We start from the raw sequence: 23,935 nt of genomic DNA, 5'->3' as shown, positions 1-23,935 counted from the left end.
TGTCTTGAGACACCTAAGAGTTTAGCAGGATTTATTGCTGGACTAAAGAGATGTCTTAGCAGCCCACTGAACTGTTTTACACAGCAAGCCCCAGTGACATGTCAGGCAGTTGAAAAGAGGGAAAGGATTATTTCCTTCCCAGTTTTTATTTTGCTTTGTTGTTGTTGTTTTTTCTTCCTTTTTTTTTATTTATGTCTAATCTGTGGATAGTGGGCTGGGGTTATAACTGTGAGTTAAGAAGTAAGCATGTGTGTATCCTCTTGGGGAGTGTTGTTGGTGGCAGTTGTAAAATCAACGTTCTTGACCTCCCTGAGATGTCTGCCCTGATTTTGTGAGGTAAGTAGTAATGGAAAAGGAAAATAAAAGAGGGGATTCTTCCCATGCTTTGCTCCCGAGACGTTGTTTCAGGTTTTGGAAACTTCTGATGCCCGTCCATCAGTCTCGGGACGGGACTGGGCTAAAGATAACTGGTATAATCTGCAGAGTGTGGCAGATCCTATCTCTGCATTGCAAAAGGAGGCGAAGTTGCGACTCAGGGAGGGTAAAGCTACAGGTTGTGCAGCTTTGGAAGCGGCAGTGACAGCCACACAGGAAGAGGTAAAATCCCTGAGAGAGAAATTAGAACAAGAAAAGAGCAAAGTGCAAGCCCTCTCAGGGGTTGTGTGGACTTCTGCCATAGTGGAGGGGGGCAGCGAGGGGAAATCTGATACTGGCTGTGGATTATATCCCTCCAAAGAGTTAGAAGAATTACAGAGAAGGGTACATCAGTCAGAAATATCCCCCCTCCTGAGACCACTGCTAAAAGCGGAATATCTTTACGATGGTGATCATGATACTCAACTTCAGATAAAAACAAAAGAGGTACTCTTTTCCACTTTGGATCTTTCCAAGTTAAAACAAGATTTTGGCAGAAGCCCCAAGGAATCTGAGACAGAGTATGTGTGGAGGGTCTCTTTGTTGGGGGGATGAGATCATACTAACTGGAAAAGAAGCAGATGGATGTCAGAGACCCGAGGTCTTTTTAACTACTGTTGGCCAGAGGGCCCCGTGGTCACAACGTGCTGCTCATTGGGCTGGGGGATTAGATCCCCTAGAGGGGGGGACCCATTGGCTATTGCCAGAACTATGGTCATAGAGAGTGTACAAAAAGCAGCCTGATCTTAACTCCCAAAAGTAAAAAATAAAGACTTGGGGGGAGATTGCCCAAGAGCTTATGAATAATGGCCAGAAATATGGGCCAGTTAATCCCTCTCTTCATCAATCAGCCCAATGGGCAAGTTTGGCCCCTCAGGAGAGACACCCAGGGAAAAGATTCAGGCCTCCCCTGCCTAATCTCATTGCTCCGTTGGCAAGGACAGATCTTTGGCATCTTGGTTGGCAAAAGGGGATTCTGTATGAATTAATGAACACAGCCCGGACAGTTATGTGGAAAAAATGGTGATTGCTTGGCTGGATAAATCACACACTTCAGTGACTCATGAGAAAGCTGACCATGGAGGAAAAAGCAGCCAGTCCCCTCCCTCCCTCTCAGAGATTTGTTGGAATCCATTCTGACTGTGAGAGCTAAGCAGGAAAATCAGCTGCCTCCACTCCCCATGGAGAGCCCGGGGGCAGAGGGTGGATGTAAATGAGAAGGCTCCCTGAGAATACAAGAAGAGATTTGCTGATAACTTGTTTTATAGGCCCTACTAAAACTCTGATAACTTTTATTCACTCCACTACGGTTTCTGCCTCCATCATTTGATGAAGATTTGTCTGGTTGTGGTACTTTTGGTCTTCTGAATTACTGACTATGTTTACTGGACTATGGGTTTTTGCTTCTGTGTATTAATTGGGATCTGACTAAGGTGAGAAAGAGAGACTGAAGGAGATATTCTGAAAAGGTCTTGTTGTTTTCCTTGTGTCTTGTACTCGTGTTAGTAGAAATGGGTAGTGTATCCTCAGCAGGAGGTGACACCATCAAATGTGCACCATTAGGAGGTATTCAGAGATACTGGATTAAGTTTGGGAGTATATTGCAGCTGATGTTGGTTTGCAAACATGAGGGAAGAAATCGTGATGGTCCTAGAAGGAAATGCAAGTGGTTAGTAAGGAAAGTTGTTGTAAGTCAGTGAAAGGGGATGAGAATGTAGGAGAAGTGCAGCTGAGGGTAGGGATTGCATCCTGGTGGCTGGGAGGATGAGGGGGCAGTGTCCCGCTGTTCATGCCCCTTCAAGACAAGCAGACAGGGTGGTAACAGACTTCTAGTCACTTGTGTGCACTTTGCCTTTAACTCTGCCTGGCCAGTTAAAAAGCCAAACGGCCAGTGGAGTGCCGGCTTACAGTTGCTGACAGGCACTGAATGCCAGCACTCTGCTTCTAAGCCCCGCAGTGCCAAATGTCTCCGAAGTGGTAACTCCAACTCAGGGAGCATCCCGTTCGTGGGTTGCAACCCTAGATGTGTAAGTCTTGTTCCTAATAAAAAGTTACTACAATGATGAATTCGCTGTTCTAGGTTAGCTGAACGGGTTACTTTTTACACAAAGTACTTTGTGCAACTGTCAGTCAGTTATACCAAGCATCCTGCAGGTTGTGATAATATCAAATCTCCTAAGACCTGTCTCAGCCAACAGGCAACATTCCGTCTTATTGTCATGTTGATTCTGGACCCACCTGGGCAATCTTCAGGCCTTTTACAGCTGAAGAGATAGCAAAGCAGCTGGAAAGCACTTGAAACCAGCAGGAGACAGGACTTAGAAGACAAAGGACTAAACTCAGCAAGGACCCCCACAGGAGACCCTTGATCGTGCATCATTAAAACTGAATATGCATGGTTTTTGTCTGCATATTAGTGTCCTGGTTTGAGCCAGCTGGGGTGTTTTGCTACCTTTGTTTTGAAGCACTTATGATGGAGTTATGCCCAGTGCTGCCGATAAAGAACACCTGCTTAATAGTCTCTGTGACCATTGACTCCTGACTTTGGATTTTCACAGCCCCATGGTGGTGTATGTGGACTTCACCTGTTGGTGAAAGTTTCTCATACCTATCTTTTGTGCTTCAGATGTTGCTTTGGACCCACATTGTGCACTGTGTGCTTCTAATATCTTTTTCCTGCTGCCCTGGCAGTTTGCTCAGTTTGTGCTTCTCACACACACAGCTTCATTGTTGCTGTGTGCATTACGGATTATGTTGACTCCTAGAAATCACAGAAGATGCTCTTTCTTCATGTGGTATCTTTTTGAGTGTGTTTTAATTCTGACGTGTGGTAATTGAATGTTATTAACATCATATTATCCTTCATCCTTAGTATTTATCTAGGGAGCTACTGGATGCCCATGACTTCCTGCGCTGTGTCTTAAACCTTTGTTTCTACTCCCCAGAGAAAGGGAGACTGAGGATCCTGCAAACGTGCTCCATTGCCCAGGACAGCCAGTTTTGGTGGATATGCCTTCTCTAGGGGAAATATTAGACCCTCCTTTTAACCTTCAACTCACAGGGGGAGTTGAGATCTGTCTTTTGTTTTGTCTTACAGGGGGAAGATCGGATGATAACCAAGCCTAAGGCACCCTGGCACTACACCTGCTCTGGATCATTGTGGCCTATTTGTAATTGGTTTAGCACCTGGAAAAGGTTGAGGATTTTTTCACAGTCTGTGGACATAGGGAACCAACTCTCCAGTTTTAAACTGAAGGTACAGGTTAAGGCAGTACACCTGTAAAAAAAGAAAGCAACACTAATTTTCATGGCTTTCTTGTACATTATAACTGTATCTGAATCTGGTTTTGAATGTGGTTATCTTTTCTAGGATATCAAGAAGTCTACTCTCCTCCTAACTGCCCTAGAATCTCCCTTACACCTGTCCAGGAATTTCTTCTTCAGCAAAAGCCCCTGGCTGTGCCTCCAACCACTCTTTAAGCCTGTTTGTTTCTTTAGCAGGAAAGGAATTGTTCCTATGAGTGGTAAACTGACATTATGTCCTTTTGCCATTTAAGAGATCCTTTTTTTTTTCCCAGCTTATTCAGGTTTGTCACTCTTTGTGGTTTTGTTTTGTCTTCTTGGTTTTTTGTGTGTGCTTTCCTTTTTATTATTACTCCTGAAAAGGAAGACAAACGAAAAAGCACAAACCAGATTTCTGTAGTCTGTGCATGCTGATATGTAGCTGAAGGTTCGTTCTCTGGATCAGAGCCAGTGGTGCCAGAGAATCTCAAAAGATTCCACTAACACCTGGTAGTAGAGAAGTTGAAGGGCAGCTTTGTGGAATCACCACCCAGCACCCAACCTTCTGCAGCATTGGAATAAAACAATATCTCAGCTCCGTGTGATTGGTTGGCTCCGTGCTCACTGGGGGATGAACCCCAGGTTGGGGACTACAGTTTGGACGACCAGAAGGGACCACAGCCACAGCCTTGCCTGGTTTGTCTTGCTGCACCTGGCAGGGAGGAGGGACCGGAGGGGAGTCCAGCACACACAGACCTGTTGATCAGGGACTCCCTCAGCTCCTCTCCCTTGTCAGGCAGTGAGTGACACCAGCTGCAAGGCTTGAAGGGAGATACTCTGGCAATTAAGGGTACCTAAGGGAAGAGAAAGAGTAAACCTCTTGTACCCCTTAAGGGTGCATCCTGAAACACGGGGACAAATTTAGAGGGGATCCTTTCAGAAAGGAAAGATGGAACAATCTTGTAACCAGGGGTGGCCACCATATCCATTAGAAGGTAGCAAAAAATTGTGTGAAATTACGAGTGGGGTGTATTTGCCCACTGTTCTTTCTTCTGCCCAGACAAGAAAGGTAGGTAGTGCTTCAAGGATTAAATCATATGACTGAGGGCAAAGATCCAACTCAACAGCCAATGAGAAAGGCTGTCTTCCAACATCATATGGTTTTGGATTACTTACTGGCAGAAGAGGGAGTCGTGTATGTAATATTGAAATTATCAGATTGTTTTTCAAAAATCGATGATAATGGGGAGATCATTAAAGAAATTAAGGAACACAGAAAAGTCACCCATGTTTGTTCAGATATGGAAGGGATGGGGATTTGATACGTTTTCCAGGCTTGCAGGAGGCCCCGCCCTAAAAAGTATCCTCTTGTTTGTTTTGTGTGGAGTAGCCACATAAACATTTTTGCCTTGTATTATTCTATGCCCTATCCAACTTCTCCAACATGTAGTAGCAAATACGCAATCTGCAACAACATCAGCTGATGGTGTTAGAAAAGATGCTCTTTTCCTGCCTGTTCTGGCTTATTTTTCTATTTCGTCTAAAAAGGACCTCAGGATAATGTTGAGCCACGAGGTGATGTGAGAAGCCAGCATGTCTCAGCATTGTTGAATACATGCTTGTGTCTTTAGGAATGGAAATGGACCTTAGTGACAAACAATGGCTGATCCAGTCGACATGGAAATTAGCCAGAAGGTGCTGAAATCTCACAGGAAGGACACAGCTCAATACCCACCTCCCACCCTTCTAAGCTATATGTCTGCAGCCTGAGGTTTGAGGAAGAATTCCGGTGAGGATGTGAGTGTCCCTCTGAAGACCAACTCAGAGACACAAGGCACATGTACACAGAGGAGGGGCTGAGCTCAAGAACTGTGACTATAAAAACCTGTGACACTATCAATACAGCAAGGAGCTTCCCCACCCAATGACATCACTGGGCTGCAGTTGGAACTATCCTGTCCTTGCTATTCTCCCTAATTCTGCTTTCTCCTCACTTTTCTGTCTTTTTTTTCCTCTCCTATCTGCTCTAGGCATCTTGAACTTTTATTGTGCAAGTGACATCTGACCTCGTTTCTGTCTTAATTTCACCTTCTGGGATTAACTTTGAAACCTTTTGTCGCAAGCCGGTACCGGGGGCTCCCGGCTGTCAGGATCCTTTTGCGACTCCCCCTCCCAACGTGGAGGGGTTTGTGAATGAGCCCGAGGGTCACACGCGGCGCTGCCTCTCACGGAGGAACGGCCACCGTGGGACCGTGTTTCCCGGGGGGTAGTCAGAAAGCACCCCCACCCCACCACGCTCAGAAATTGCCTCTGAAGCCAAGGTTTGCTCCACAAACTAATAGGTTTATTAAGGGTTAACACAAACAAAGGATGGAGGTGTGAATGGCTACCAGGGATATCAATATGTATGTAGTGAGCAAGTGTCCTTTAGGGAGGCGATGCAAAGGTGCTTTTGAGGGAGAGGGTTAAGGACCAAAGGGAGGCGGGAAGGAAACCCGACGCCGGTCCTCCTTAAGAGGTCGCGCTGTGTGTGCGAGTATGAGGAAAGGAATGTGTGTGTGTGTGTGTGTGTGTGTGTGTGTGTGTGTGTGTGTGTGTGTGTGAGGTGATGTTCCCCTCCGGCGGCTTGTCCAGCGTCGGTCGGTGGCCGGAGGGCAGGACGGCAGGTCCGTGGTGTCAGAGGGGCAGCCTCTCGGCAGCGGGTGCAGCGGCCGCTGGTTTCCCCTCCAGCGGCAGCAACACGGGGAGGGGGCTCCGGCCCCGACCCCAGGGCTCGGGACCCCGGCACGCTCGGCGCTGAGGCTCAGGCTGGACCCGGGGCAGGCAGGCAGGCAGGGTCCCAGCACCAGTGTCCGCAGCAGGGGGGTGTCCCAGGCAGAAAGCGTCCGAACGGGCCTCAGGGAGGAGGGAAGGGCCCACCTGCTGCCCTCGCCCCTTTGATACCCCCTGACCCACCTGTCCAGTCAGTGTCACTGCCCAGAGCCAACGAGCGTCCATCAGCCCCACGTTAGGGCGGTGACTGCCAGGGGCACAGGGTGGCTTGTCGCCCATCCTTTCTGTCCCGGGCCACAGCTGTTGTTTTGGGTTCAGTTGTCCTTGAGAAGCAAGTCTGGTTTAGTCCGTTAGCTGGGGATAATCAGGAGAGGCCTTCGCTGGCTGAAAAGTCATTTTGTTTAGACTGATGTGGGGAAGAAAAGAACAGTTTCCCACATCTCACCCCGTGGCTTTTAAGGCAGCAAGGTGTAAAGTTAAGTTTTATGTGCATAAATGTATATTATATCTGGATTCCTGCCCAAATCCTTCTCCTCCACATTTGATCCTTACCTTCCATGGGTGTTGGCTGGAATATATATATGTATGAACAAGGGAACAATTCCCATATAGTATGAGTATATACAATCACATGTCTAACAATCTAACATATCTTCAAAACCTCTATGATCACTAATTATTACTAGTTTTAACAAATAAGTTATACACAGTATTAATAAAACATTGAAAACACTTAAATTTACCAATCATCTAGTCTAAACCACATTCTTATCAACATGTCAGACTCTTGTTATTTTTGACAGTCATTAGATTGTTCAATGGTTATTATTGAACCAGAAGAGAGCATTTATATTATCATTCACCCTTGAATCCCAGCTGCAGTATCAGACTCGATCAGTGGGAATCTTGAGTGAAGTCGTCTTGCTCGAGCACAGTTCATTCAGGAAGGACATAACACTGACTACACATGGGTACAAGACTAGGAATTCCCACACCTTTTCACAGGTCCTGCCAGACAAAAGGTGCAGCTGCTGTGTGGCTTGTACCAGGAGAGGGAAGGCAGAGTCCAGCCACACCTGGCCTCCCACTTGGGTGAGGAGTGTAAGAAAGCAAAGGGGGTTCTGCCCCATCTCTCCTAAGACCCCACACCAGCCCCACTGCCTATTTGTGCACCTGATATCGTGTTATCTTTGTTTTCTCCTGCCGAGATGCTCAAAAAAATGGCCACGTACCTGACTACAGGATTATGAAATCAGTCCAGCAGCTGGAAAACTTGCAAGTTTCAGCAAGTGGCTGCTTACAAGAGAGCTCCCTGAAGGAAAAAATCAGTAAAAAGAGAAGTGGCTTCACCCTGGCTCAAACCAGGAGAGTGTTGATGTGTACCAGCTCTTAAGGTTTGTCTGTCCCACTGTGCTCAACTGAACACGTGTGCACACCCACACACAACCGTTTCAAAACAAGGTGGGTTCCTGTTATGGGGTGGACATCAGGCTTCTGTGTTGGGGGGGAGATCAGGCTCATGTTGCAGGAGGGGGAAGAGGGACACATCCCACCTTGGTGGCTGGACCCAAGCTCAGTACAAAGGCCAGGCAAGCCTGGAGATAAGAGGATGTGAAATGGTTGCTTTGAGATGGAGATTCAGGAGGACAATGAGCACTCTGGCACTTACCCAGGCAAGGTTCCTCTTGGTCCTTAATTGGCACCAGTATTGAGAAGGCAAAACACCTAGAACTGTGTGTGTGTGAGCAAGTGAAGGGGAGGGGGACCCTCCCATTGAAGCCCCAGGAATTCAGACTACAGCCCCTTGCTCTCCAACAGCGCTCATGTACCAGGCACTGGGGGGGCTGGGCTGCAGTCTGACCTCCCAGGTGTTCCTCATCAGTTTATGACTAAACGATCAGGTGTCTTTATGACCACGAAAAATTTGTCTGTCCCACTGTGCTCAAGTGAGGCTGTGTGAGAGTGGATTCACCAAGGGGGAAATCCAAAGCAGTGAGATGGAAATGCAAGGTGATTCTGGGGTTAATCTTGCAGCAATACCAACTCAAAGTGCACAATACACAGCACACTGGAGGATGATTTCACCCCTCCCCAAAAGGTGGACATTGTGATATCTCACCCAAGAAGGAGTCCATGCCTCTGGAAGAAGAAGACCAGGGCCTTTGACCTGTCTCAGGGGACGGGCTCTTCTCCTCCCTTAAACAAAGGAGAGAAGAACTAATCTGTGGCCTTTTCACAAGGTGGGACGACTTAGGTCCAGTGTATTCATTGACTATTTGCAGACTAATAATATTAGGAATAAGGTGAGACACCCAGTGCCTGTGGAGCCTTGGCTGCACTTCACAAGTCATGCTCAGTCCACCCTGTAGCCGTTAGAGACCTGGGTGTGAGACCAAGCAGACAAGGACAGGATGCATCCCTTGCTGCCACTCAGGCCTGTCCTCCCCACCCAACACCAACTTGCCTACTTGTCAGGTGCAAGGCCCAAGGCCCAGCTGAGCACTGCTCATCTCGCACTCCTCTGCACAGCTCCTGCCAAGAAAGTTTACACAAAGCCAATCCAGGTTCTGTTTTCCCATCTCTAAAACAACCCCCAAATGGTAGCGAGCCTCAACTTAGCCTCCTGAGTGTGTTCCAATGTTTCAGCCACCACAGTTGGACACTAAAGAGCAGAGAACATTTCTTGGGTCTAAAACTCCCCAAAACAGCATCCTAGAGGACAAAGGCATTTTTTGCTGCTTATGTTCCAAGAAGCAGCATCATATCAAAAAGATCCAATCCCAATTGTTGCCACCTCGCGCCACATGTGCTTTTTTTCTTGACTAGGGTGTCACCATGATAAAGACTTTATTTACATCTCATTTTGGAAATACAGTGACTGTGACAATGCCCCTTCAGTCTCGGTGATCCCCGAGGTGGATCTGGCCATGACAGATGGGACCTGCTCTCTGGAAAAACCCCTTCTCGCACTGGGAGCAGCTAAAGGGTCATTCACCCGTATGGAGCTGTTGATGTTTCCACAACGTGTAGAGTCGACTGAAACTCTTCTGGCACTGGGGACACAATTTAGGATTTTTCCCCCATGTGGATGCGTTGATGCTTCATGATCCAAGAGTTTGTGGCAAAGCTCTTCCCGCAGTCAGGACACGTGTAGGGTTTCTCTACCTTGTGGATCTGTTGATGCTTACTGAGCTCAGAGCTTCTGGCAAAGCTCTTCCTGCAGTCAGGGCAAGGGTAGGGCTTCCCTCCAGTGTGGATGCTTTGATGCTTGATGAGCACAGAGCTTCTTGCAAAGCTCTTGCCGCATTCAAGACACGTGTAGGGCTTCTCTCCTGTGTGGATGCGTCGATGGTCAAGGAGCACAGAGCTCCAGGCAAAACTCTTCCCGCAGTCAGGACACGTGTAGGGTTTCTCTCCCGTGTGGATACGATGATGATTCATGAGCACAGAGCTTCTAGCAAAGCTCTTCCCGCAGTCAGGACATGTGTAGGGTTTCTCTCCCGTGTGGATGCGTTGATGCTTGAGGAGCACAGAGCTCCAGGCAAAGCTCCTCCCGCAGTCAGGACACGTGTAGGGCTTCTCTCCCGTATGGATGCGATGATGGTTGATCAGATCAGAGCTTCGAGCAAAGCTCTTGCCGCAGTCAGGACACGTGTAGGGTTTCTCTCCCGTATGGATGCGTTGATGCTTGATGAGCTCAGAGCTTCTGGCAAAGCTCTTCCCGCATTCAGGACACATGTAGGGTTTATCTCCCGTGTGGATGCTTTGATGATTGATGAGCACAGAGCTCCAGGCAAAGCTCTGCCCACAGTCAGGACATGTGTAGGGTTTCTCTCTCGTGTGGATGCGCTGATGCTTGATCAGATCAGAGCTTCTAGCAAAGCTCCTCCTGCATTCAGGACATGTGTAGGGTTTCTCTCCTGTGTGGGTGCGTTGATGCTTCATGAGCCCAGAGCTCCAGGCAAAGTTCTTACCACAGTCAGGACATGTATAGGGCTTCTCTCCCGTGTGGATGCGTTGATGATTGATGAGATCAGAGCTCCAGGCAAACCTCTTCCCACAGTGGAGACACACGTAAGGTTTATCTCCTGTGTGGATGCGACTATGGCTGATGAGCGTATACCTCTTGGCAAAGCTCTTCCCACAGTCAGGACACGTGTAGGGACGTTCACCTGTGTGGACCCGGAGGTGACTGGCCAGGCCCGAGCTGCTCGCAAACTCCTTCCTGCATGTGGGACACACGTAGGGTTTTTCCCCAGTGTGGACACGCTGGTGACACATCCAAGCACCGCTGCTACTGAAGCTCTTCCCACACTGAAGGCACTTGTAGGACTTCTCACCCATGTGGAGCTGACAGTGTTGACTTAATGTGGAATGGTCGGCAAAGCTCTTCCCACACTCCAGACACCTGAAGGGTCCTTCCTCTCTGTGGATTCACTGGTGCCGGCTTAAAGTTGATCTGAAGTTAAAAGTTCTCCCACAGTTGCGGCACTTGTAGGACATGGCACCGGGCACGGGTGTCACATGGGACCAGACACGAGGTGGCTCCAACAGGGAACGCCACTCACCCAAATGGACAACCGGTGGTGGGCCGGGTGGATCTCCTCTCAGTGGTGGAGATGGGCTGGGTGAATCCTGACCCAGTCTTTCCTGCCTTCCTCACCAACACAACGTTCATCTGCCACATGAACTGGAGGATGTTTCACCAAAGTTGAGTGCTGACCAAAAGCTCTCTCACAATCGGGGCTTCCAACTGGATCCTACAATGGGTCAATAAAGCTGAATTTTGGTTCAGGTTTCAGTGGGGGTGGCACATCAAACCTGCTCTGGGAGAAAAAGGGAAGTAAGGTGAAATGAGGGGGTTACCCATAGAGTTGGACACCACCACACACTTAACTGGGCTTTAGGGGCTACACTGGCACCTCAAAACAAAAAGGCAGGGGGACACTTGCTGCAGTGTCTTTGGGGAGTGCTGGGGTCTCAGCCATGCCTGGGATGAGTTGGGCTCCTCCCATTGCACCCACCTTCCATGACACACTTTGGGCATCCTCCCATTGCAGCCCCGACCATTCCTGGGCTGATGTTCGCGTCCTCCTATGGGAGAACAGACTTTGCAGATGTTTATTATGTGCTGGTTTGGTGGGGAGTGGGAGTCTCAAGAGGGGGAGGGGCCCAGGCATGTGGAGAATAGCCATGGGAAAAGAAAAGGGGCCTCCTCGATCTGCAGGGGACTAGACTAACCAACATGAGGCCAGCCAAAGGGTCAGGGTTTGCAGTGAACAGCTCTGTGAATGTTGCACGGACATGATGGGAAACTACAACTGAGAACATATCGATGAGCAGGTGTGAATGCTGTTTACACCCCCTCCCCTGCATCCCGGCTGCTTAGTCTCCGTTCTCACTCTAAAAGTATATAAGGGAACATTTTAGCAGAATTAACGATTTCATTGCTTCTCACCCTGGAGTCTGTGTCCTCATCCATCACACTGGGGTGGCTACAGTGAGAAGATAAAAAGCTCCCCCAGCTCCATACATCTGCCACTGAGATAGGAAAGGAGGGGAAACCTGAGAGCAGAGGAGAGGGGGAGGTGGAGAACTCTGTGGAGACCAATGAGAGCAGCGGTGGGAGCAGCGCTGGAGCAGAGATACCAAGAATGGAGAGGAAGGAGGGGGAGGAGATGCCCGAGCAGAGTTTCCCCTGCAGCCCGTGAAGGGCCACGGTGGCACAGATGTGGACCTGCCCCCGTGGAGCTGCAAAGAAGCCCTTGGCTCTGTGGGCAGCCCACGCTGCAGCGTCTGTTCCTGAGGGGGAACAGGGAGGGACTCGTGTTGGAGGGTTGGTGAAGGACTCTCTCCCGTGGCAGGGACCCCGCGCTGGAGCAGGGGAAGGCTGTGAGGAGTCCTCCCCAGGACGGGGAAGGAGCAGCTGAAAACAGCGAGTGACCAACTGGCCGGAAAGCCCCTTCCCTGTCCCCCTGTGCCGCTGGGGGGAGGAGGGACAGAAACGGGGAACAAAGGAATTTGGGGCCGGGAAGCAGGGAAGGGAGGGGTGGGGCGACGTGTTTTAGCTCTGCTTCTTGTCCTGTTTGCATTTGACTAGTGATAAATCGAATTGATTTTTTCCCCAAGTTGAGTCCGTTGTGCCCGTGGATTATGGCGAATTGGTGAGCGAACCCTCCCTGTCCTTGTCTCGACCCAGAGGCTTCTACTTGGTTCTTGTCCTCCCCATCCCACAGAGGGAGGGCAGGGGGGGTGAGTGAGCAGCCGCCTGGTTCCTTGTGGTGGGTCAGGCCCAAACCAGGACACAATCACAGCCCCCACACCACGGGGATCAGCTGGGTTCCCGTCCTTGTACCACAAACCTCCCCGCCCGCCTCAGCTCACACCCAGTGTGGGGTTATTGGGATAACCCCCCTCACTCCCCACCCCCGGTACCTGCAGGGAGGGGCACAGCCCAGCCCGGGGGGCGATGCTCTCTCGGGCACCAACTGGGGGGGTCCCGGCTGCGGAGCGAAACCTGCCGGGAGCTGCAGCGCGATGGTGGGAAGGGCAGGAAATGAAGGGGCGGGGCCGAGGGGGGCGGGGCCTGGGAGGGGTTGGAAGTTTGGGCTCTGGGTGTTCTACACGTGTGTGTGTGTGGACGTCTGTGTACATGTGTGTGCGTGTGTGCGCGGTGACACGAAACTGTTTCGAAACCAGGTGGGCTTGTGTCATGGGAGGGACATCAGGTTTGTGCCATGGGGTGGGAGGGGACACGTCCCACCTCGGTGGTGCCGGTATTTCCTCAGGGAGCCTAATATTCCGTCCTATCCCCGGTCCCCCCCCACCTCAGAATTCCATCCTATTTCTGTCCCACTTCAACCCCGGAATTCCATCCCATTTATTCAATAAAATGCAGCCAAAGAAAACTCTCTCAGAACTTTTTTGGAGCTCAAGAAAGCAGCATTCTTCAGTGCAGAGCTGCAGGGCTGCAGAACAGCTTCCAGAGTCCTGCGTGAATCTTATTCACCACATCTGGCTGATCTAGACCTACATGTTCATGATCATCTCGGAACATGGAAAACATTTCTTCGGACTGATCACGATGTTTCTGTTTCTCTGCGGCTGCACAAGAGATGATTCAAAACCCTCCCAGGAGCGTTTAGATGGTCTCTGGTGCCTCTTTGTGGTGGTTGGAGAGAGATTTTTCTGGTGAGCTTTAGCTGAGCCCACATCCTTTGCTCCCAAACAGGGACCTTGTTCGGTGAAGGGTGACGCGGTTTGACTCAGGATCGGCAACTGAACCAGCGACAATAACGCTCTGGATCCCCTCCCCCTCCCACCCAGGTGGGGAAGGAGAGAGAGAATGAGGGAGAGAGACTTTTCTGCATTGAAAACTAACCTAGACAGCTTGAATGAAACACTCATCATCAAAGAAAAGATGCACAATTCTACACAGGTTTGTTCAGGAATGTGCAAACCCCTCTTGCCTCCCCCCACCCCCAGCAGCTCCCCCGGCATCTCCTGAGCTGTGAGCAGCCCCGAAATGTCCCAGAGCTGCTGGAGAGAGGGCAGAGCAGCCAGGAGCTGAGGGGACAGTGATGAGGGTCAGGAGTGCACGAGCCTGGGGATCAACGGGATGGATGGATGGATGGATGAATGGATGGAGTAATTGGTTTTTTTTTTAGCACCTGGAAATGTTTGAGGATTTTTTCACACTCTGTGGACATGGGGAACCAACTCACCATTTTTCAATTAAAGGTACAGGTTTAGAAAGAAGACCTGTAACAAAGAAAGCAACAATCATTTCAAATGTTTTGGTTTGTTTGGTTTTTTTTTCATTTAGTTTAAGAGTATCTCGTTTTGAATGTGGTTATCCTCTTCAAGTTATTAAAAAGTCTGCTTTTTTTTGCTGCCCTTCTTATCTCCCTTACACCTGTTCAGGATTTTCATCTTCAGGAAAAGCCCCTGGCTGTCCCTCCAATCATTCTTTTAGGCTGTTTTGTTTCTTTAGCAGCAAAGTAATTGCTCCCATAATTTGTAATCTGACATTATATCCTTTTGCCATTTAAAAGCTCCTTTTTCTTTCCAGCTTATTCAAGTTTGTCACTCCTCTTCCTTTTCCTTGCAAACCCCATCACCAACTCACCCTAAAATGCTCCTTATGGGTATTTTTTCCCTCATCAAAAAATAGCCTGGAGTCCTCGCAACACGTGTTTTTATTCTTGACTAGGGTGTCACCATGATCAAGATTTGATTTTCATCTCATTTTGGAAATACAGTGACCGTGACAATGCCCCTTCAATCTCAGTGATCCCTGAGGTGGATCTGGCCATGACAAATGAGATCGGCTCTCTGGAAAAACCCCTTCTCGCACTGGGAGCAGGTAAAGGGTCATTCACCCGTATGGAGCTGTTGATGTTTCCACATGGTGCAGCAGTGACTGAAACTCTTCTGGCACTGGGGACACAATTTAAGATTTCTCTCCTGTGTGGATGCGCTGGTGCTTCATCATCAAAGAGTCTGTGGCAAAGCTCTTCCCGCAGCCAGGACACCTGTAGGGTTTCTCTCCCGTGTGGATGTGTTGATGCTTGATGAGCCCAGAGCTCCAGGTGAAGCTCTGCCCGCATTCAAGACATGTGTAGGACTTCTCTCCCATGTGGATGCGTTGATGATTGACCTCGAAAGATCATCTAGTCCAACCCCACCGCCAGAGCAGGGTCTCCTAGAGTGCATCACACAGGAAGGCGTCCAGGCGGGTTTTGAATGTCTCCAGTGAAGGAGACTCCACAACCTCTCTGGGCAGCCTGTTCCAGTGCTCTGTCACTCTCACAGTAAAAAAATTTTTTCTGATATTCACCTTAAACCTCCTATGCTCCAATTTGTATCCATCACTCCTTGTCCTATCACTGGTCATCACTGAAAAAAGCTTAACTCCATCTTCTTGACACTCACCCTTTACTTATTTGCAAACATTGATGAGGTCACCCCTCAGTCTCCTTTTCTCCAAACTAAAGAGACCCAGCTCCCTCAGCCTTTCCTCATAAGGGAGATGTTCTACTCCCTTAATCATCTTTGTGGCTCTGTGCTGGACTCTTTCAAGCAGTTCCCTGTCCTTCTGGAACTGAGGGGCCCAGAACTGGACACAATACTCCAGATGCGGCCTCACCAATGCAGAATAGAGGGGGAGGAGAACCTCTCTTGACCTACTAACCACACCCTTTCTAATACACCCCAGGATGCCATTGGCCTTCTTAGCCACAAGGGCACATTGCTGGCTCATGGTCATCCTCCTGTCTACCAGGACCCCCAGATCCCTTTCACCCACACTGCTCTCCAGCAGGTCAGCCCCCAACCTGTACTGGTGCATGACATTTTTCTTCCCCAAATGCAAAACTCTACACTTGCCCTTGTTGAACTTCATCAGGTTTTTCCCCGCCCAAGTCTCCAGCCTGTCTAAGTCTCTCTGAATGGCAGCACAGCCTTCTGGTGTGTCAGCCACTCCTCCCAGCTTGGTGTCATCAGCAAACTTGCTGAGGGTACCTTCTGTACCCTCATCCAGGTCATTGATGAAGATGTTGAACAACACCGGTCCCGGTACCGACCCCTGAGGGACTCCACTAGTCACAGGCCTCCAACTAGATTTTGCCCCATTGACTACAACTCTCTGACTTCTTCCTTTCAACCAGTTCTTGATCCACCTCACTGCCTGATCATCAAACCCATACTTGATCAACTTATCTACAAGGATGCTGTGGGAGACGGTGTCAAATGCTTTACTAAAATCAAGATAGACCACATCTACCGCTCTACCATCATCTATCCACCTAGTAATTTCCTCATAGAAGGCTATGAGGTTAGTCAAACATGACTTACCCTTGGTAAAACCATGTTGACTGCTCTTGATGACCCCCATCTCCTTGATATGTCTAGAGATAGTGCCAAGGACAAGTTGTTCCATCACCTTTCCAGGGATGGAGGTGAGGCTGACCGGTCTATAGTTACCCGGGTCCTCCTTCTTGCCCTTCTTGTAGACTGGAGTGACATTTGCTATCCTCCAGTCCTCAGGCACCTCTCCTGTTACCCATGACTTACTGAAGATGATGGAGAGGGGACTAGCAATGACCTCTGCCAGCTCCCTCAGCACCCTTGGATGCATTTCATCCGGACCCATTGATTTATGGATGTCCAGATTACACACCTGATCCCTAACCCAATCCTCATCTACCTGGGCAAACTCCTCCTTTATCTTGACTTCTTCTGGGGCTATATGAAACTGGGGCTCCTGGGGAAAGCCTGCAGGAGTAAAGACAGAGGCAAAGAAGGCATTCAGCACCTCTGCCTTCTTTATATCCTCTGTCACCAGGGCACCCACCTCATTCAGCAGTGGGCCTATATTGCCTCTGGTATTAGTTTTGTTGGCTATGTATTTGAAAAAGCCCTTTCTATTGTCCTTAACCTGACTTGCAAGGTTAAGTTCCATACTTGCTGGAATGGCTGCCAAAACCCCATTGAAAACCCTCTCGTTTGCATCCCAAAAGGCCTTCCTGAGAGGATGGAGACAACAGATAAGGATCTGAGGGGTGGAGGGGTGGAGGCCCACTCCAGCAGCTCAGTCTTATCTCTGACAAAATAGGTCCAGGTACTTGTTGGTGTTAGTAGAGAGCTTGTCAGGTTGGCCTGAGGCCTTTCTATGTGGCACCAATCAAGCAAAGGAAATCAGGCAAATTGTATTGCCAGAAACTATTGCCAGGTTTGGAGTGCCAGATTTGTCAGGAAACACATCTCAGGTGTTTCAAGGCCTCCCTATTGCATTACTAAGGTTGCAAGTCAAACCAAGAACTGAGGGAAAAATGAATCCTTTTGAAATGTTGTATGCATGACTATTTCAATCTAGACACCAAGGACAGGATCTCGCTCAGGTGGAAGAAATTAATATACAACAAGATCTGATTGCATGAGGGAAACAATTACAAGAAGTAAATAGACCAGTAATGTCTACCAGAGCATGGGGTTTGGATTCCCCAGTGCACTTGTTTAACCCTGGGGATTTGGCTGATGTTCAGAACCTTTCAGGTGATCCTCTCCAAGGGAAGTGAAGTGGCCCCTTTCAACTTCTACTCACGACCTACACTGCAGTCCAGCTTGAAAAGCACACCCTCTGCATCCGCTAATCAGGAGTCAAGAAGGCTCCTGGCAGATCATGGAAATCTCAGCCTGTAGGACCCACATCTGTAAGACTGATCTGAAACTAATGTTACTGTTACTACGTCTGAAGCTCAGGTTTAGGGCAACATTCATTCCTAGTTGGCCCTTGAGAAGCAAACAGCCTTGGGAAGACAACACTGGGACACCTGTCCATTTCTCTGAGAACTGTTCCATATGGCAACCCTATACCAGATGTGGTAAATTGCTGGGATGGCATGGGATGAACTTTGTGTTATGCCCAAATCTGACCAGTGTCACATCGGTAACTAATGTGCCCCTAAAATGTGGTGCAGTTAAAGGGATAGGGCCTCCATTACAGATGAAGGAGTGCTTCCTTCAAAACCAATGCAATAACACCTCCATGAACAAGGAACACATTTAGGAGTCTTATAAAGGGGAAAAAAATGACAAAATGTATGGGCTGGCCTGTCTGTACCCTACTTAATGGGTAATGTTCACAACACGCCCTAAAACCATATTGAAAAAGGATGTGGGATCTCAGACGGAGCTTCCGAGCAGGCACGCAGCCGTGCAGGTCTCTGGTTGCAGCAAATGCCTGAGCCTGGCCCTGGTACCGGAGGGAGCCAGTGGCTCCGCGTGTGTGCGGTGTGAGCGAGTAAATGATCTCCTCAGGCGTGTGGTTAAACTGACGGAGGAGGTTGAAAGACTAAGAACTATCAGAGAATGTGAGAGTGAAATAGATTGGTGGAGCCAAACCCTGAGGCAAGGGCAGAAGGAAGAGGTGCTAGAGCAAGTGATGGATCCCCTCCCCTCCTGTCATCAGACAGAAGGAGAGAACTTTAGAGACATGGAGGAATGGAGGGAGGTCCGTCCTCGGAAAGGCAAGCAAAAACCCTCCCAACCCGCTCCACCCTCCAAATTGCCCTTGAAGAATAGGTATGAGGCCTTGGAACTTCAGGGACAGGTAAATGAAGTTGGAGGGGTAGATCTGTCTAGTGAAACACCTAGGACTTGTCACTCAGCCCCACGCCTTAGGACTTCTTCAACTAAGAAGGAAAGGAGGGTAATTGTGGTGGGTGACTCCCTCCTGAGGGGAACAGAAGGGCCCATCTGTAGACCGGGCCCATCCCACAGGGAGGTCTGCTGCCTCCCTGGGGCTCGGATTAGAGATGTTAAAGGAAACTCCCAAATCTTGTAAATCCCTCCAATTGCTACCCACTGCTGATTTTTCAGGTTGGCAGTGACGAAATTATTACAAGAAATGTAAGGGCAATGAAGAGAGACTTCAGGGCCCTGGGACGGCTGGTTAGGGGGTCTGGAACGCAAGTAGTGTTTGCCTTCATTCCTCCTGCAAGAATGGGTGAAGAGGGAAACAGGAAAAGTTTACAGATCAATGAATGGCTACGTGACTGGTGCCAAAGGCAGGGCTTTGGTTTCTTTGATCATGGGCTGCTATATGAGACACCTGGCCTGATGGTGGCAGGTGGGATGCACCTGTCCCAGAGGGGGAAAAGGCTTTTGGGGCAGGACTTGGCAGGGCTCATTGAGAGAGCTTTAAACTAGATATGAAGGGGGAAGGGGAGAAAACTGGGTCTGTTAGGGACAAGCCCAAGAAGAACATACCAGGGCCTGAAGGAAGGTGGTCTAAGGAGGATTTGGTCCCACCAGTGTGCTCTGCTTGCTTCCTGAAATGCCTGTACACCAATGCACGCAGCATGGGGAATAAAGAGGAAGAGTTAGAGGTCTGTGTGCGGGCTAAGCATTATGATCTGGTAGCATTAACAGAGACATGGTGGGACAGCTCACACGACTGGAATGTGGCCATGGATGGCTATGTGCTTTTTAGGAAAGATCGGTCGGTGAAGCGAGGTGGTGGAGTTGCTCTTTATGTGAGAGAGCAACTAGAATGCATTGAGTTTTGTGCAGGGGCTGATGAGGGGCAAGTTGAAAGTCTGTGGGTAAGAATTAAAGGGCAGGCTGGTATGGGTGATACAGCTGTGGGGGTCTACTACGGACCTCCTGATAAAGATGAGGAAGTTGATGAGGCTTTCTACAGGCAGCTGAAAGCAGCCTCACAACTACAGTCCTTGGTCCTCATGGGAGATTTTAACTACTCCGATATCTGCTGGAAGACTTACACAGCCAGCCTTGCACAGTCTAGGAGGTTCCTCCAGTGCATTGATGCAAATGGTGGACAAGCCGAGTAGAAGAGGAGCTGTTGGATCTTGTACTCACCAACAAGGAGGGCCTTGTTGAAGCAGTGGTGGTCAATGGCAGCCTTGGCTGCAGTGACCACGAGATGGTGGAGTTCAGGATCCTGTGTGGGAGGAACAGAATACTCAGCAGGACCAGAACCCTGGACTTCCACAGAGCAAACTTTGGCCTCCACAATCAATTGTTAAGGGAAGTCCCATGGGACAGGATGCTAGAAGGTAGAGGAGCTCAAGATAGCTGGTCAACATTCAAGGACCACTTCTTGCAAGCTCAGGATCAGAGCATCCCAATGGGTAGAGAATCTAGTAAGGGAGCTAGGAGACGAGCATGGTTAAAAAAGGAACTGCTGGGCAAACTCAAATGGAAAAGGAAAATCTATAGGTCATGGAAGGAGGGGCTGGTTACTTGGGAGGAATATAGGAATGTTGTCAGAGGATGTAGGGAGGCAACTAGGAAAGCTATGGCCTCCTTGGAACTTAACCTTGCAAGTCGGGTTAAGGACAATAGAAAGAGCTTTTTCAAATACATAGCCAACAAAACTAACACCAGAGGCAATATAGGCCCACTGCTGAATGAGGTGGGTGCCCTGGTGACAGAGGATATAAAGAAGGCAGAGGTGCTGAATGCCTTCTTTGCCTCTGTCTTTACTCCTGCAGGATTTCCCCATGAGCCCCAGATTCATATAGCCCCAGAAGTAGTCAAGATAGGTGAGGACATAGTAGATGAGGATTGGGTTAGGGATCAGTTGAGTAATCTGGACATCCATAAATCGATGGGTCCAGATGGAATGCATCCAAGGGTGCTGAGGGAGCTGGTGGAGGTCATTGCTAGGCCACTCTCCATCATCTTCAGTAAGTCATGGGTAACAGGAGAGGTGCCTGAGGACTGGAGGATAGCAAACGTCACTCCAGTCTACAAGAAGGGCAAGAAGGAGGACCCGGGTAACTATAGACCGGTCAGCCTCACCTCCATCCCTGGAAAGGTGATGGAACAACTTGTCCTTGGCACTATCTCTAGGCAGTGTAGGTGAAAGGGACCTGGGGGTCCTGGTAGACAAGAGGATGATCATGAGCCAGCAATGTGCCCTTGTGGCTAAGAAGGCCAATGGCATCCTGGGGTGTATTAGAAAGGGTGTGGTTAGTAGGTCAAGAGAGGTTCTCCTCCCCCTCTATTCTGCATTGGTGAGGCCGCATCTGGAGTATTGTGTCCAGTTCTGGGCCCCTCAGTTCCAGAAGGACAGGGAACTGCTGGAAAGAGTCCAGCGCAGAGCCACAAAGATGATTAAGGGGGTAGAACATCTCCCTTATGAGGAAAGGCCGAGGGAGCTGGGTCTCTTTAGTTTGGAGAAAAGGAGACTGAGGGGTGACCTCATCAATGTTTGCAAATAAGTAAAGGGTGAGTGTCAAGAAGATGGAGTTAAGCTTTTTTCAGTGATGATCAGTGATAGGACAAGGAGTGATGGATGCAAATTGGAGCACAGGAGGTTTAAGGTGAATATCAGAAAAAAAAATTTTACTGTGAGAGTGGCAGAGCACTGGGACAGGCTGCCCAGAGAGGTTGTGGAGTCTTCTTCACTGGAGACATTCAAAACCCATCTGGAGGCATTCCTGTGTGATGTGCTCTAGGTGACCCTGCTCTGGCAGGGGGGTTGGACTAGATGATCTTTTGAGGTCCCTTCCAACCCCTAGGATTCTAGGATTCTATGATTCTATAAAAAAGAGTTCATGTGAATAAACCTTTTTGAACAACAGTCCATCCTAAACGTTGGAGAAATACACAGTTTGTGCAGTGCTATAACCTGTGGTGTGCAGGAAAGTTGATGTCTGTAATAGAACCCACCCTGAGGTCATGTGAAAGTGTTTAGTTTTACCAACAGTCTTCTTGGGTCAGGGGAACCTAGAATATTGGTTACCAGAACTTTGAGGGAAGTACACGGGGAAGGGTAATAACACTGACAATTTGAACCTTTGTGAAACTACCACTGGTGGCACTCTGTGTGGACAACCACCCCAGTTATACAAACACTGCTTGTTACCATCCTGTCTCCTACTGTGTTTGAAATGTTGACAGAGATTAATGCTAGACATGTATGCTTAGTAGCAAGCAAGCAATCAGTAGTTGAAGAATATGGAGTCACCACCACGTTTGTAGGGTGTCTTCAAAATGTAAACATTGAGCTTGGCACAGAACATCTGCATTGTTTTGCACATTCAGAGAAACAGGTAGTAATGTCTTGGCCTTATGAAAGCTTGAACCTAAGTTATGCAAGCTTGTCTCTGGGGAAATCAGATGAGATATTGAACCAGTCTCAAGAACTTGGAGAACATTTGAAGAAGCCAAACAAAAATTTTGGCAGTAAGAGGCAAAGAAGAACTTACTGGACTGTCCTATCAAATGGAGTCTGAAACTGCCCGTTGGTGGTGGGATATCTTTTCAGGATAAGTAGTCTCTGCAGAAAGAGCCTGGAATGCTCTCATTCACCCACTTTTGATAATGTTAGTGTTTGTGATTCTACTGACAGTCGTTAATTGCCTTATATGGTAGAGGCTGAAGAAACTATCTGAAGGAATGTACCAAGTGTAAAGAAAAGGGGGGATTGATAGTTGTAGAAATGTGCTACAGTGATGACTTTGCTCTACTAAGTTAGCTGAGTGGGTTACTCTTCAACGATGTGCTTTGTGTCAGTTAATGTCAAGCATCCTGCAGGTTATGGTGACATCAAGTCTTCTAAGACCTGTGGCACCAACAGGAAATATCCCTGTTGATTCTGGACCCACCTGGGCAATCTACCAGCAGGACACTAGAGACAGCACAGGATGGGAGACAGGACAAAGAAGACAAAGGACTGGAATCCATGAAAATCCCACAGGAGACCCTCAAGCACGCATAATTATGAACAAAAGTAGTTCCAGGAAATGAAGTGACTATGTTAAGAATTCCGGGACACATCTGTAGCAAAGCAAGAATCATTAATTTCAATATGTACATTTTAAAATCTTTCTTTATTTTAGCAGTATCTGCTTTTGAATGTAGTTTTCTTTCCAAGATACAGGAAGTGTGCCTGCTTTTTTCTTCCTCTCTAATCTCCCTTACACCTGCCCAGGAATTCCATCTTTAGAAAAAGGTCGGTGGCTGTCCCTTCAGTCATTGTTTAAGGCTGTTTTGTTTCTTTAGCAGGAAAAAAAAAATATCGTTCCTTTAATTGCTAATCTGACATTATGTCCTTTAGCCATTTAAAAAGGTCCGTTTTCTTTCCAGATTATTCATGTTTGTCACTCTTTGTGGTTATTTTGTTTTGTTTTGTTCTTGTTTTCTGTAGCGGTTTTCCTTCTTATCATTACTCCTGAAAAGGAAGAGAACAAGAAGCAGGGATGGGGATTTGATACGTTTTCCAGGCTTGCAGGAGGCCCTGCCCTGAAAAGTATCCTCTTGTTTGTTTTGTGTGGAGTAGCCACATAAACGTTTCTGCCTTGTATTAGTCTATGTCCTATCCAACTTCTCCAACATGTAGTAGCAAATACACAATCTGCAACAGCAACATCAGCTGATGATGTTAGAAAAGATGCTCTTTCCTACCCATTCTGGCTTATTTTTCTATTTCCTCTCAAAAGCATCTCAGGACAATGTTGAGCCACGAGGTGATGTGAGAAGCCAACATGTCTCAACATGGTTGGAATGCATGCTTGTGTCTTTAGGAATGGAAACAAACCTTAGCACCAAACAATGGCTGATCCAGTCGACATTGAAATTAGCCAGAAGGTGCTGAAATCTCACAGGAAGGACACAGCTCAATACTCACCTCCCACGCTTCTAAGCTGTATGTCTGCAGCCTGAGGTTTGAGGAAGAATTTCGGTGAGGATGTGAGTGTCCCTCTGAAGAGCAACTCAGAGACACAAGGCACATGTACACAGAGGAGGGGCTGAGCTCAAGAACTGTGACTATAAAAACCTGTGACACTATCAATGCAGCAAAGAGCTTCCCCACCCAATGACATCACTGGGCTGTGGTGGGAACTACCCTGTCCTTGCTATTTTCCCTAGTTCTGCTTTCTCCTCACTTTACTGTCTTTATCCTTTTCCGCTCTTGGCATCTTGAAATTTGTTG

The 23,935-nt window shown here is 48.4% G+C and overlaps 1 protein-coding gene and 1 pseudogene across 1 annotated transcript in view; one reads left to right on the top strand and one right to left on the bottom strand.

Annotated features, from left to right (window-relative positions):
- LOC127396196 (zinc finger protein 850-like) overlaps nt 1–23,935 on the top strand; it is a 183,446-nt gene that overhangs the window by 58,709 nt on the left and 100,802 nt on the right. The gene's annotated exons all lie outside the window — the stretch shown is intronic.
- Nucleotides 1–23,935, bottom strand: part of LOC127396186 (uncharacterized) — a 122,089-nt pseudogene that overhangs the window by 31,105 nt on the left and 67,049 nt on the right.

Source organism: Apus apus, unplaced genomic scaffold (genome assembly GCF_020740795.1).
Source record: "Apus apus isolate bApuApu2 unplaced genomic scaffold, bApuApu2.pri.cur manual_scaffold_30_ctg1, whole genome shotgun sequence".
In the NCBI taxonomy this organism is placed as follows: Eukaryota; Metazoa; Chordata; class Aves; order Apodiformes; family Apodidae; genus Apus; species Apus apus.
Note: the sequence above shows the minus strand (reverse complement) of the source record. Positions and strands in the feature narration are given on the sequence as shown.